Source organism: Chlorocebus sabaeus, chromosome 15 (assembly GCF_047675955.1).
Source record: "Chlorocebus sabaeus isolate Y175 chromosome 15, mChlSab1.0.hap1, whole genome shotgun sequence".
Lineage (NCBI taxonomy): Eukaryota > Metazoa > Chordata > Mammalia > Primates > Cercopithecidae > Chlorocebus > Chlorocebus sabaeus.
Window position 1 is genome coordinate 89798707 of NC_132918.1, and position 13945 is coordinate 89812651.

General features: G+C 51.6%; 1 protein-coding gene across 9 annotated transcripts in view; it reads left to right on the forward strand.

Moving 5' to 3' along the window:
* Positions 1-13945, forward strand: part of FAM43A (family with sequence similarity 43 member A) — a 197045-nt gene that overhangs the window by 155862 nt on the left and 27238 nt on the right. Inside the window, exon 4 of one of the 9 annotated variants that reach the window (XR_012095627.1) lies at positions 4275-4624. The exons of 6 other annotated variants lie outside the window; for them this stretch is intronic. The gene's annotated coding sequence lies outside the window, so the exon portion shown is untranslated. Of the gene's footprint in view, positions 1-4274; positions 4625-7557; positions 8322-10891; positions 10978-13945 lie in introns of those variants that run through there. 2 more of the 9 variants (XR_012095621.1, XR_012095622.1) reach the window with 2 other exon arrangements.

The following is a 13945-nucleotide window of genomic DNA, read 5'->3' on the forward strand; positions in this document are numbered from 1 at the left end:
TCATCGCGAATCAGAAAGAATGGCTTCTTTGTGCTAATTTTATTTCCTAGCCCAGCTTGCCTTTCCATCTGTTTTCAGCATGACCCCGATTTCTGCCTAATTTCCCAGTTGGACGCTAGAAGCCGAGAGAGGTTAAGTGATTTGCCCATAAGCCTGTGGTGTGGTTACTTTTTATAGTGGTGAAGTCTCCATGGCCCTGTCAGGGCCTCCTCCACAGTAATCCTTCAGCACAATCCAGGAAAAACTGTGAGGCGAGGAGTCAGGAGGACCTGGCATTGAACTCCCCCCGGAGGAAGAGTTCAGCTGCTTATCCTCTCTCTGTCTCAGTTTCTCCGCCTGTCAAACGGGCTAAGCCACACCGAGCCTGCCAGGCTGTCGTGAGGATTACAGGCAATGTGTAGCCATCCCCAGCCATCCTTGGCATGTGGTAGGGACTCAGTATGAGGTGCTGTTCTTTTTGCTATCTCCATACAGAATCTTATGACTGGCAAGCTCAAACTTCTTATCCTGGAGGTTTCCTTATAGAGTTTTTTATTTTATTTATTTTATTTTTTTAATTTCACAGACTAGTAAGATTTCCAAAAAACAAGGGATCGGTACAGGGTTGACAACTTTTATTTTTCTGAGCAAGTCCATTAAAACAAACTATCATTCATTAGCACCATACTTTCATTAAAAAGGGATAACTTCACACACACACACACTCACACACTCAGATTAGAAATGACATGATATCAGGATAATGCAGCCTTTTAAAGTTGGGAACAATTCAATTTGTAAATCATGTACTACAGGCCAGGCGCAGTGGCTCACGTCTGTAATCCCAGCACTTTCGGAGGCTGAGGCAGGTGGATCACCTGAGGTCAGGAGTTCAAGACCAGCCTGGACAACATGGTGACACCCCCTGTCTACTAAAAATACAAAGAAATTAGCTGGGCATGGTGGCAGGTGCCTCTGATCCCAGCTACTCGAGAGACTGAGGCAGGAGAATCGCTTGAACCTGCGAGACAGAGGTTGCAGTGAGCCTAGATCGCGCCATTGCACTCCAGCCTGGGCGACAGAGTGAGACTCCATCTCCAAAAAAAAAAAAAAAAAAAAAATTTACTACATTGTTATTTTTTTTCATTTCCCCATTATTCAGATTGGTGAAAACTGTGTCATATTCTGACAACTCTGCAAAGATCTGTACTTGGGACCATTGCTTCAGTTCATTTGATCCCCAAAACAACAATGTGAGGAAAACTGGGTAGGGATTAAAGCAGTGTTCCCATCTTATAGGTAAGCAAACTGAGTCGAGGTGAGATGTTCTTTTGAGCTCTCAGTCTCTGTTCTATTCGTTAGGATCACTTTCATCGTCATCAGAACCCTTACTGGAGGATTTCCTAAGTGCCGTACATGGTGCCAAGTCCCTTACAAGCATGAGCTCATCTCATCCTCACAGCCACCCGGTAACTGAAGGGTGCTATCATTCCTCATTTTAATAATAGGTAAAGCGAGGGTTAGACAGCTTAACTCTCCAAGGTCTAGGGTCACACATAGAGTGAGTGGCAGAACCAGGATTCAAACCCAAGCTTAGACTACTCCAAAGCTGCCCCGCTTTATGGATTTTGATCTGCCTGCGGTCACTAGCTGGTAAGAGGGAAATTGCAAACCCTAAGCATTCTGACTCCTGGCCCGCTGCTTTCCCCTGGGTTAAAGGTCTGCCTCTTCCTGCTGTTCCATCTGTCCAGACACACCATCGCTTGGCTCCATTACCTTTTGTTGACTAAAGAAAGAAACAAGCTTTCAAAGAATTAAAGTTAGTTTTGTTTGAATGTTTTATTGACTATTGCCTGGGGGGTAGACTTTTAGAGCAGTTTTATTAGACTGTGTTAAGTTAGTATTTTAGTTTATAGTTTATACACAGGTGGTGAAGATTTAGTATGTGTAAAAGTTGTCTAAGTTTGGGTGTACGAGCATATTTGGTTATAGTTTAGAGGGATAGCTATTAACCTAGACAGGTGTTATTTTATGCGTAGGAGAAGGCAACTTAGATATAATTGCCAGTGGGAACCTGGGACTGTGGTCAGAAGCCAAGCAAATAATCCGGCGTAAGAATTATTTACATTATCGGCTTGACTTTTATAACCAGCAGTGAGCTGAAGGCACTCGCCTCTTCCGCCTACTGGGACATAAAACTTTCAGCCAGGAAAGGCAAAGAACCTCTTAGCACACTGCTCTCAATGGGTTATGAGTCCAGCAGATACTGGGAAAGGTGGTACTCTCCAGGACTGTTTTCATCTGTTTTGTGATCTGGATGAGGGGACAAAGCTACATCCCTGTTCCCTGTGTGAATGAGCAGTTCCCATTTTATAAGCGCAGAATAAACAGGGAAAGTGAGTTGTTCTTGATTTTCCAGTCAAATGACAGTTAGATGCAGAATCTTCCATAGAGCTGGGCAGTCCAAGTCTCTACCTCAACCCTGCACTTCAGATGGCTCCAATGTAGGCCTTACTCCAGCTCCAGGTGGGGAAATCCACGGGGTGAGGGGCCGTGCTAGCAGCAGCCCCTGCAGCCCCTTCCAGACTCTGACACAGACACATGGGATGACAGAGTTTCTGGATCAAATGGCTGGGAGCCACGTCTAGGGCCTGAACTAGCGTCTTGCCCAACTTGCAGAGGTCAGGATGTGTCTCAGACAGGAGAAGAGGGGGGTACTGTTTTCAAGTCTGCCTGTGGGTTGATCGTTCATGCTCCTTACCCCACCTCACACGGAGACTCGTGCTCCTCTCTCCAGCCCTTTCCCGCCAGAGCCAGCAGGAGAATGGAGATTCATTTTCTAAATAAGTTTAACAGAAGGGGCTTTGACGTTAGGGCCACCAGGATCAATGGAGGGTAGTGGGGTGCCACACAGGCTGCAAACAAGAGGATTCAGTGAAATCTACATAATGGACATTGAGACTCTGCCCCTGTCCCTACCCTGCCGAGGAGTAGCTGCAGCCAGGCGCGTGCCCTCCGGGAGACTGGGCTCTGCCTCTCTAGAGAAACTGAACAGATGACAGGAACAGACCTTGAGCGACTGGCATCTGGGGGTCCTCTGACAAAGTGCCTGGCTTGTTCTCTGGGCATTCACCGTGCAATAAGCTGCTGTCATCACTGCTTGCCTGAAAATGCCCTCAATTCTCTCGCCCAGTCTCCTCCGTTGCATTCACAATCACACACCTCCATGCTGTCCGGAGACCCTTGGAAGTTCTTCTGGAAAGCTTGCTGTCCCCTCTGCAAGGGAATACTTGCACACTTTACCCTTTCTCCTCAAACCCTGTCACTTTCACCAGGTAACCTCGTCTCATGTCTTTAATAGCAGCCATCAGGGAGAAACAGTCTTATCGTCCCTCTCCCAGTGCTGGAACCATCCCTCCATCTGCACCAGCTTCTTCCCTCGGGCTCTGATGGACAAACAGCCGTCTCCCTGCCCACAGAGCTCCCCTCACCTCCCTCTCGAAGCCCTCTCCTCACCCACTCTAGGTTTCAGCTCCACTCTCTCCCTGTCTTCGGTCTTGGTCATTCCTGTAACACACAGTTCCCCATCCTCTCCCATCTCTGACTAGCTTCTGCCTGGCTGTGCTCTTCTTCACAGTAAAACTTCCCGAAAACATTGGCTGCACTCGCCAGGCCCCCTTCTCACCCCCGTTCACTCTCCTAAGCTTACTTACGTCAAGTTCACTCTCCTAAGCTTACTTATGTAAAGTCTCTTCCAGGTTATCCTTCCTGTGTTGTGGCTGCTGATGCTCTAAGACTGAGGTTCATCTCCTTACCTAGTTGTTTGGTTTTTTTAAACAGTAAGCTCATCATCACCCAGGGTTGTTTTTGGAGCATTCCATGTTCCTCGAGTTAAGAAGATTTCCCAGCCAGGTGCCCTGGCTCATGCCCGTAACCCCAGCATTTTGGGAGGCCAAGGTGGGTGGATCATCTGAGGTGAGGAGTTTGAGACCAGCCTGGCGAACGTGGTGAAATCCCATCTCTACTAAAAATACAAAAACTAGCCTGGTGCGGTGGCGGGCATCTGTAATCCCAGCTACTCGGGAGGCTGAGGCAGGAGAATGGCGTGAACCTGGGAAGTGGAGGCTGCAGTGAGCTGAGATCGTACCATTGCGCTCCAGCCTGGGTGACAGAGTGAGACTCAGTCTCAAAAAAATAGTAACAAAATAAAAGTAAAACACGTGAGATTTCCCTGCAGGTGGTTCTGCCTCTCTCATGCCAGATCCTTTGGGTTTCTCTCTTCCGTTCTGCACTAGCTCTGGGAGCACTGACACCTGAGAGCTAACGCCACACAGCCTCTCCCGACGGCCCCCGCCTGTCCAATCCGGACCCCACAGCTCCCGCCTGTCCAATCCGGACCCCACAGCTCCTGCCTGTCCAATCCGGACCCGCCCGACGGCTCCCGCCTGTCCAATCCGGACCCCATGGACGACTCCCGCCTGTCCAATCCGGACCCGCCCGACGGCTCCCGCCTGTCCAATCCGGACCCGCCCGACGGCTCCCGCCTGTCCAATCCGGACCCGACGGACGACTCCCGCCTGTCCAATCCGGACTCCACGGCTCCCGCCTGTCCAATCCGGACCCGCCCGACGGCCCCCGCCTGTCCAATCCGACCTGCCCGACGGCCCCGCCTGTCCAATCCGACCTGCCTGACAGCTCCCGCCTGTCCAATCCGGACCTGCCTGGCGGCTCCCGCCTGTCCAATCCGGACCCGCCTGACAGCTCCCGCCTGTCCAATCCGGACCCCACAGCTCCCGCCTGTCCAGTCCGGACCCGCCTGACAGCTCCCGCCTGTCCAATCCGGACCCGCCTAGCAGCTCCCGCCTGTCCAATCCGGACCCGCCTGGCGGCTCCCGCCTGTCCAATCCGGACCCGCCTGACAGCTCCCGCCTGTCCAATCCGGACCCCACAGCTCCCGCCTGTCCAATCCGGACCCGCCTGACAGCTCCCGCCTGTCCAATCCGGACCCGCCTGACGGCTCCCGCCTGTCCAATCCGGACCTGCCTGGCGGCTCCCGCCTGTCCAATCCGGACCCCCCAGCTCCCGCCTGTCCAATCCGGACCCGCCTGACAGCTCCCGCCTGTCCAATCCGGACCTGCCTGGCGGCTCCCGCCTGTCCAATCCGACCTGCCTGACAGCTCCCGCCTGTCCAATCCGGACCCGCCTAGCAGCTCCCGCCTGTCCAATCCGGACCTGCCTGGCGGCTCCCGCCTGTCCAATCCGGACCCGCCTGACGGCTCCCGCCTGTCCAATCCGAACCCCACAGCTCCCACCTGTCCAATCCGGACCCGCCTGACAGCTCCCGCCTGTCCAATCCGGACCCGCCTGACAGCTCCGCCTGTCCAATCCGGACCCGCCTGACAGCTCCCGCCTGTCCAATCCGGACCTGCCTGGCGGCTCCCGCCTGTCCAATCCGGACCCCCCAGCTCCCGCCTGTCCAATCCGGACCCGCCTGACAGCTCCCGCCTGTCCAATCCGGACCTGCCTGGCGGCTCCCGCCTGTCCAATCCGGACCCCACAGCTCCCGCCTGTCCAATCCGGACCTGCCTGGCGGCTCCCGCCTGTCCAATCCGGACCCCACATCTCCCGCCTGTCCAATCCGGACCTGCCTGACAGCTCCCGCCTGTCCAATCCGGACCTGCCTGGCGGCTCCCGCCTGTCCAATCCGGACCCCACAGCCCCCACCTGTCCAATCCAGACCCACCTGGCAGCTCCCGCCTGTCCAATCCGGACCTGACCGCTCCCGCCTGTCCAATCCGGACCCGCCCAACAGCTCCCGCCTGTCCAATCCGGACCCGACTGCTCCCGCCTGTCCGATCCGGACCCGCCCAACAGCTCCTGCCTGTCCAATCCGGACCCGCCCGGCAGCTCCCGCCTGTCCAATCCGGACCTGACCGCTCCCGCCTGTCCAATCCAGACCCGCCCAACAGCTCCCGCCTGTCCAATCCGGACCTGACCGCTCCCGCCTGTCCAATCCGGATTGCTTCTAGATCTCTGACCTGAGATGTAAGATCCAGCACCACCCAGAATGTTTCTTATTCCCTGGAGAGCTCACGCCATGTGTGGAAACAGGCAAGTTTTCGTCTGCTCAGCGTGCGGGTGTACACGCGGGCCTCGCGTCCTCCACAGAATGCCCCCAGGAAGGGGTGAGAGGACGGATTACAGAATCCAACAGGCAGCTCTCGGGTAGTACAACTCCCAGAAGTCTGGTAATACCTCGTCGGCGTGTCCTATAGTGGAAGTGAAGAATGCAAGAAACCAAAAATCCTGTGGATGGGAAATGGGGATGAAACCGTGTGTCATTAAATAGCATTTTAGGGAAATGTGTTCAAAAATTTGGTTTAGGCTGGGCGTGGTGGCTCACGCCTGTAATCCCAGCACTTTGGGAGGCCGAGGCAGGCAGACTGCTTAAGCCCAGGAGTTCGAGGCCAGCCTGGGCAACATAGCAAAACCCTACCTCTACAAAAACCATAAAAATTAGTGGGGTGTGGGCATGGTGGCACGTGCTGTAGTCCCAGCTACTCCGAAGGCTGAGGTGGGAGGATCGCTTGAGCCCGGGAGGTGAAGACTCATGCAGTGACCTGTGATTGCACCACTGCACTCTAGCATGGGTAACAGCGAGACAATGTCTCAAAAGAAGAAAAAAATAAAAAAAGAAAAAATTGGTTTACAAACAGGTTACGTTAGGTGGAGTGATTATATACATTGGTCTTTGCCTTACCTAAGAATGCGTTAAAAAAATCACTGTGGCCTCGTGGTCAGGAGCCTGGGCCAAACTCCCACTGACCAGCTAGCTACGTCACCTCTGTAAACCCTGCTTCCTCGTTAGTAAAACAAAGCTATTCATACCCCTTTCATATGCTCAAAGCCAGGACCTCAGTTTGTAACAGCACCAGTGAGGGCTCCGGTCACTTTTTGTGAGCTGTGGTCACAGGCTGGACAGGGAGGAGGAGAACAGCTAAGTGTTGAGAGTCTTGGACAGTCTTGAGTGAGTCCTGTCTGTGCAATGCAAAGGAGAACCATGGAGAAGAGGGGAGGCTGGCCTGGGCTTCACCTCACACCATGCAGGAATGGCCACAAAGTCCTAATGAAGAGCATTCCCTGTGGGACGTCCCTGACAAACAGCCCTACCGCTTCTGCCTGAGTCTCCCAAACACGGGGAGCTCACCACCTTCCAAGGTGCCTGTAAGCACTATTCTTGCTAGTGATGAGTTGAAACCTGCTATCTTCTCTCCTTCTGGGCTCTCAAGAGGCAAGCCTGCCCCCCAAGAAGATCCCACAGTTCTAGAAATATCTGTTTCCAGATGCCCTTCTAAGATAGGAAGTGGTAACCCCACTGGGCTCCCATTCTTTATCCTAAGGGAGAGAATCCTCCCTACATTGTCCGAACAATCAGGGTCAGAAGAGTCACAGAGGAAGAAAAAAAAGGCAGCCTGGAGGCCTGGAACAGTATGTAATGCAGGAGGCTTACCAGGATCAGGGATGGTGTTTGTGGTTGAGGGAAGCAGAGGATGGGGTGGGGTGGGGTGGGGGACTCAAATGGCCTTTATAGGGCTGATGCACACAGGGTCCAGGGTCCCTCACTCTCTAAGAAATCCAGCCTCGAGCTAAGATGACTCCAGTTTACCATTTTAATCCACCATAGTACAGTGTCTCTGTGTGCGAGTGGGTGCTTTGCTGTTGATGGCATGAACACGACTCCTTCTCACTGTCCTTCGAAGACAGCAGGGACAGTATGTCTTTCTCAACCAAGGCCTGACACAGGGTGGGAAAAAAAGCTACATCTCAGGATAGCCTATTACTAGCATCCTCATACTTATTTTTACCTAGAATTCAGAACTAAGAACCTTTTTTACTTAAAGAGAGCAATTCACGTGTCAGAAATTTTTCCTTAAGAATGTATTGAAATGTACTGAGTTAAGAATGTATTGAAATGTACTGAGGTAAGAATGTATTGAAATAGATACTAAATTTGGATTTTTTTTTTTTTTTTTGCAAATAATACCACTCGTTAGTAGACAAAAGCATTAGTAGTGTAAGTTTAAAAATACTGGAGTGACTGCTTTGCTGGCCATTCTTTATAGCTCTTGTAAATGAAGAAATTAAAGCTGCAAGTTGAAACTGAGTCACTGATGGTGCCAGATGTTTCTTGAGCAAGAAGACACCTCTTCCTGTTATCTTCTAAAAGCCATTTACTGGGAAAACAAAACCTGAGCTCCGTGATGCATAAATTCCAAAATGCAGTGGCCAATTTTTTCCCCTTTGACCACATGTCAGAAAGGCTTGGGGTTCGGTGACTGGAGGTGAGTCGTGGCCTTTCCTAAACTCGGGTGAATGTGTTGGGAAATGTGGGTGGTCTTGGGCCTGTGTCAACAAGGGCTTCTTTCTAGGCCGTGAGAGCCACTCACAGAGTAGCCAAGCCGGGTCCTGCGGGGAGGTCTTGGTGACATAGGTGCGCCCATTGGAGGCGTCTGTGTCTGCCTGTGGTGAGCATGCACAATTAGGCATATGTATAATTGGAAATGCATTTTTGTCATTGCTTTCATGTTTGTACATGTACTTATGTATGAATTTATGCAATAAATATTAGATAAGTAGACTGTGGAAGTCTTAAAGCAGGGGCTCCAAGGGTGCAAAGTACGTGGTTCTCTACCTGTGGTGGGTCCTTCATAGTTGGTAAACAACAACAATAGTTCTGGGGCTGAGGAGTGGAGCAAAAGGTGGTGGAGTCGTCCGTATTTAGGCAGAGCCTGGCGTGTGCGGCTCCAGCAGCGGGGCCAGGACGTGGAAGGCAGTCATGAGAAAGAGGGCTAGCTGTGGGGCTGGAGGGCAGAGGAAAGAGCAGCACCTGCGCACGCATCAACACACTCCACGGTGCAGGTGCAGGGCTCTATGGAGGGCAGGTGACACGATCTCAGGTCCTAGCCCCCTGGGGGAGAGCAGCCCGCCTCCTAGGGGTGATCTCTGCAGTGAGCCCTGAACCCAGGTCCCTCAGCTTCCTCAGGACCACTCTCTATGAACTTCACTTTGCCCATCATTCAAGGCCTTGTCCACTTACCCCTCTTGCTTCTTTATGCTTGGAACAGAAGCATCCTCAAATCTGTCCAATCATACCTCCTTCTCCTCTTCTTTCCTCTGCTTCTATTCCCAGCCAAGTTTCCTAAAAGAGTGCTTCATGTTTGGTGTCTTCATTTACTCCCCTTCCGCTCTCCTTGAAGTCTGGTCTGGTCTGCAGCCCTCATCTGCTGCCTTCCCCCAGCTTGGAGCCTGTCCTGACCCAGGTCACCTTGACAGACTCCTAGACGCTAAATGCCAGAGACGCTCCTCAGTCTTCCCACCGCCTGGTTCTCCCTGCAGCATCTGATACTGCGCACAGGACTGCCTTCCTGAGACCCCGCTCCTGCTGCTCCGCTCCGGGATCGTGCTCTCTCCTGGTGCCCTCAGTCCTACTGGGGCTCTCTTCCCTCCCCGGCCCTTCCCTGTTGGTGTGCACCACGGGCCTGCCTCCGGCCACCTCTGCTCCATCATCGAGTCTCTGTGGCAGTGTGTCCATCCCTGGCTACACACCAGAAGGAGCACCTGGGATCACTAAAAATATACCAATGCCAGGCCCATTACACAGAAATGCAGTAATCACATCAGAATGTCTGGGGATGGGACCCAGATATCGGGTTTTTTTAAAGCTGTCCAGTTGATTTTGATGAGAGAGGGTTGAGACCCACTGTTCTAGAGGCTTCTTCAACTCCTTACCACCTTCCAAAAGGTTTGATGCAAGCCTGATTTCTTCCCGAGCCGCACAACTGTACACCTGACTTGCTGCTTATCAGTGCTGCTTAGATAGCCACGGGCCCCGCCCCCACTATGACAGATGCAAAGCAAGCCTGTCCTTGCCTGCACCTGCTCCTGCCCCATGTGCCCTCACTCCGTGGATGGCATTCATCTGTTCACAGTCACCCAGACCCAACCCTGGGCTTACCCTGGAGTCTTCTCCTGCCCTATGCATCCAACTGGTCTAAGCCCTGTCGCTTGTTTTCATCCTACCTTGTAATTACTTCTAAGGACTTCTAGAACTGACTCCTTCTTCATCCTCTCTCACTCCACCTGCCTCAGCCCCATCCTGTCTCACCTGAACTATTGTACGACCTGCATCTGGCCTCCTGCTCTGCAGCCTTGTTTCTCGCCATCCTCCCCACAGCTACCACAGGGACGGCACCAACACCCACCGATGGTCACATTCTCCACAGCTGGAACCCCCCCACAGCTACCACAGGGACGGCGCCAACACCCACCGATGGTCACATTCTCCACGGCTGGAACCCCCCCAGTGGCTCCCCATGGCCTTCAGGCAGCCCTGCACCTCCCGCTCTGCCCTGCTCTGGTCCAGCCCCCGGTCCCTGCCTCCTGCCCACTCCCACTCGACCTGCTGTAGGCTCCCACGTGCTCCCTGCTCTCCTGCCTAAGCTGCTCCTGTCTGGACAGCATTTCTGTTTCCTGCTTGGCCCTCACATGCCCAAGGGATGGCTCCCTTCCTGGAGCCTTTATTACCTTCTCCTGCTACCCTGTGCCCACCATGCCCTGGAGTTCTGTCCTGGCACCATGACCTCCCCTGGGCAGGGAAGATGTCATTTATCTCTGAGAAGGCCTGGCCCAGAGTGCATGCTGGGAAAATGCTTGCAAATGAATGAATGAATGGTGACTGGTTTGACTACAAGGGAAGGTGGGTGTGGCCAGTATGTAGGACACCAAGAAGAAATTCTGAGCCAATGTTGGCTAATCTGAGGTCATCCTACCTCCCGTCACACCAGAGAAGTTCATTTACATTCTGTTGCATAACAGTGCTGTGAGAAACGCACATATACCACTTTTGTTTCTGAATCCGTAACTTGGGGCTAATATCAATTTGGCAGAAGTGCAGTGGGGGTCAGAGAAGGTCACGGCTATGAACACGCTTTGGAAATGGTAAGTGACTGTTCACACGTGAAGGGTGAGTACCCAGTGTCCCAGCTGGGCAGATGCTGTGTGCTGTTGATTCTGAGAATGTCCAGTGTGGAACTGGAGGGCACAGCTGGGCACAGTGGTCCCATCGCAGTGGGCTTTGTGATGCCTGGCAGGTATCCAGAGAGGGATGAGCCTGCACCTGCGGCAGAGGCCTTTACACAGCGGGCGATCACTGTGGGCAGGGAGGAGAGTGTGGGGTTTACGCGCAGCACCTCACTGACCCAAGGGCCCACTAGACATCAGGCCCTAACTTGGTGCCTTTGCGTGCATGTGATGAGGGCTCCGCTCCCATGACCTGGGGTTAGCAGGCTGCAGGGCCTTAAAAATAGCGCTGGGAGGATATTTTTAGTGCACCATCCTGAGGTGTGGCTGGAGCCTGCAGCCTCCTATGACGCATGAAAATAGTTTTGGCTCTGTGTGCAAGTGATTCAGACAGCTGGTTTTGGACTTCAGGGGTGTAAAAATAAAAACAAAGTGGGGGAAGTTGGGTTCTAGCCATGAGGCATCCCCCACCCCCACAACATCTGCATAATTACTCTTAAGAAGGTTTCATTTGAGCCTTGGTTCTCTGGAGCTTAACAAATCACAGTTCCTCCTGAAGGGTTTTGGGCTGGTGGTAGGACAAAGGAGAACCCCGTATTAAAGGCCAGAAACTGAAGCTGTGAGAGGATGTTTAGCTTCCCCAAGTCACATAGTCAGTTTGTGACAGGACCACATTCAGATCCATGTTTAACTCCAAAACCTCTGCTGTCTTGCCGGTTTTTCAACCAAAAAACCATTTTCAAGTCTACAAAGCACTGCAGTAAACTGTGTCTGATTCGATCCTCACAGGAGGTAGTGTTTTAATTCCAATTTTCCCAGTGAAGAAACTGAGGCTCAGAAAAACAAAGTGACTCCAAATTCCTTGAGCACCTGGCCAGGGTCAGTCCCCATGGTGGCTGAGATGGATGGCCAGCGGCCTCTGGGGAGAAGGCTATGGGCACAGACACTGGTACCTGGCTAGTTGGGAGGGAACAGGGATGCCCATCTGTCCTCCCTCACCACTGCCTCCTGGGGGACAAGGAAGACGCCCAGAGTGAGCAGGCAGGGTGGGCAATGGACTCATACACTGCCTGGGCGTCTCTGTGGCTCCTGGGAGATCCTTGCTGGCAGCAGTGAGCACTATGACTTGAGCCCTGTGATGGTGGCTGGCCACATGGCCAGTCAAGGTGGGCAGTGGACTCATACGCTGCCTGGGTATCTGTCTCTGTAGCTCCTGGGAGATCCTTGCCGGCAGCGGTGAGCACTGTGAGTTGAGCCCGCAGTGGTGGCTGGCCACATGGCCAATCAAGGCCCAGTCTTCTTAGTGATCAAAGGAATGAAAGTGTTCTGTAGCTTTGGGTGATGAGTGAGGACGTGTTAATAAAGACCACTGCCCTTTGGGAATGGGTTATACTTTCTGGAATGAGCCTTGCAGGTGGGCTCAGAGAACATACCGTCTGCACACTCATAACATTGTAAAAGTATGAAAGTAAAAGTCACATGAAATTCTCCTATGCAGAGCTAGTTAATGTTTGGTGACTGTCGCTCCAGACATCTGTCTTTGCACTTACAAGAGGAATAACATGTAGGTAAATAGGAAAACACTGTACAGTATATGCTATCCTTTACTTACTTTAGTCAATGGTATATCAACAGACATAAATCTATATCATTTTAACTGCATCCGATTCCGTTGTATGAATGTACAACGGAATTCAGTAGGCTTCTGATTGCAATTTGCATTGGGTTTTGTATTTCAACCATCTTTCACGATCCTTAAAGCTTGGGCCTCAATCAAGATACACAAAAATATGCATCTTAAATTACTTAACAGAGACTCACCTTCATTTTGCCCCTACCGTTTTATTTCTATTTAATGACAGAAAAAAGGGAGACGACGGAGACACAAAAGGAGAGCCTCGCCTGCCACCGCTTAGGCAACCTCCCCAACTGCTTTACTTTGTTAAATGCAAGAAGCTCTGTACTATTTTTTGCAATTCTTAGCAATAAGTCACCTGGCTTGACGAAGCTCCAATCTTATTTTAGGGCCGTATCTTGCCTGGATGTCACTTAGCCGAGCCATCCCAGCTAGCAGAGGGGAGAGGAGAGCTACATTCTCCTGCAAGCAAACGTCATTGCGTAGTATGTTGCTGAAGCCCAGGTTCCACTACTGGTTGCTTATGCAGCCACCCCAGGCAGCCTGTTGGACTTTGAGCTCTACTTCCCTTGCAAGATCATTTTTTGAGAGCCAAATGCAGTCATGTATGGGAAAGTCAATGTTTTTTAATTGCAACAGGCAATAAAACATGAAGCTGTCATTTTGTTAATTATTTTGACTACCTAGTGTGGTTCTTAATGTTTTCAAATATGGCTGTTTTTATTTTTTATTCTATTTTATTATTTATTTGTTTGTTTGTTTATTTTTTGAGATGGAGTTTTGCTCTTGTTGCACAGGCTGGAGTGCAACGGTATGATCTCGGCTCACTGCAACCTCTGCCTCCTAGATTCAACCGATTCTCCTGCCTCAGCCTCCTGAGTAACTGGGATTATAGACATCTGTCACCACGTCTGGCTATTGTTTTGTATTTTTAGTAGAGACGGGGTTTAGCCACGTTGGCCAGGCTGGTCTCGAACTCCTGACCTTAGGTGATCTGCCCACCTCGGCCTCCGAAAGTGCTGGGATTACAGGTGTGAGCCACTGTGCCCGGCTGCATCTGTCTTTTTAAAGTAAAACGTTTTCCGTGATGCCTGACAAATATCTGATCAGCCTCTAGCACATAGCCAGTCTTGAAGGAGGTGCTAGGAGTATAGCACTAATAAGATAGTTGTGGTTTCATCTTTTCCAGACCTGGCATTCTAGTACCCAAGAGTCCTTGCACTAGCCATTGTAGTATGTGTGGCGGTATTT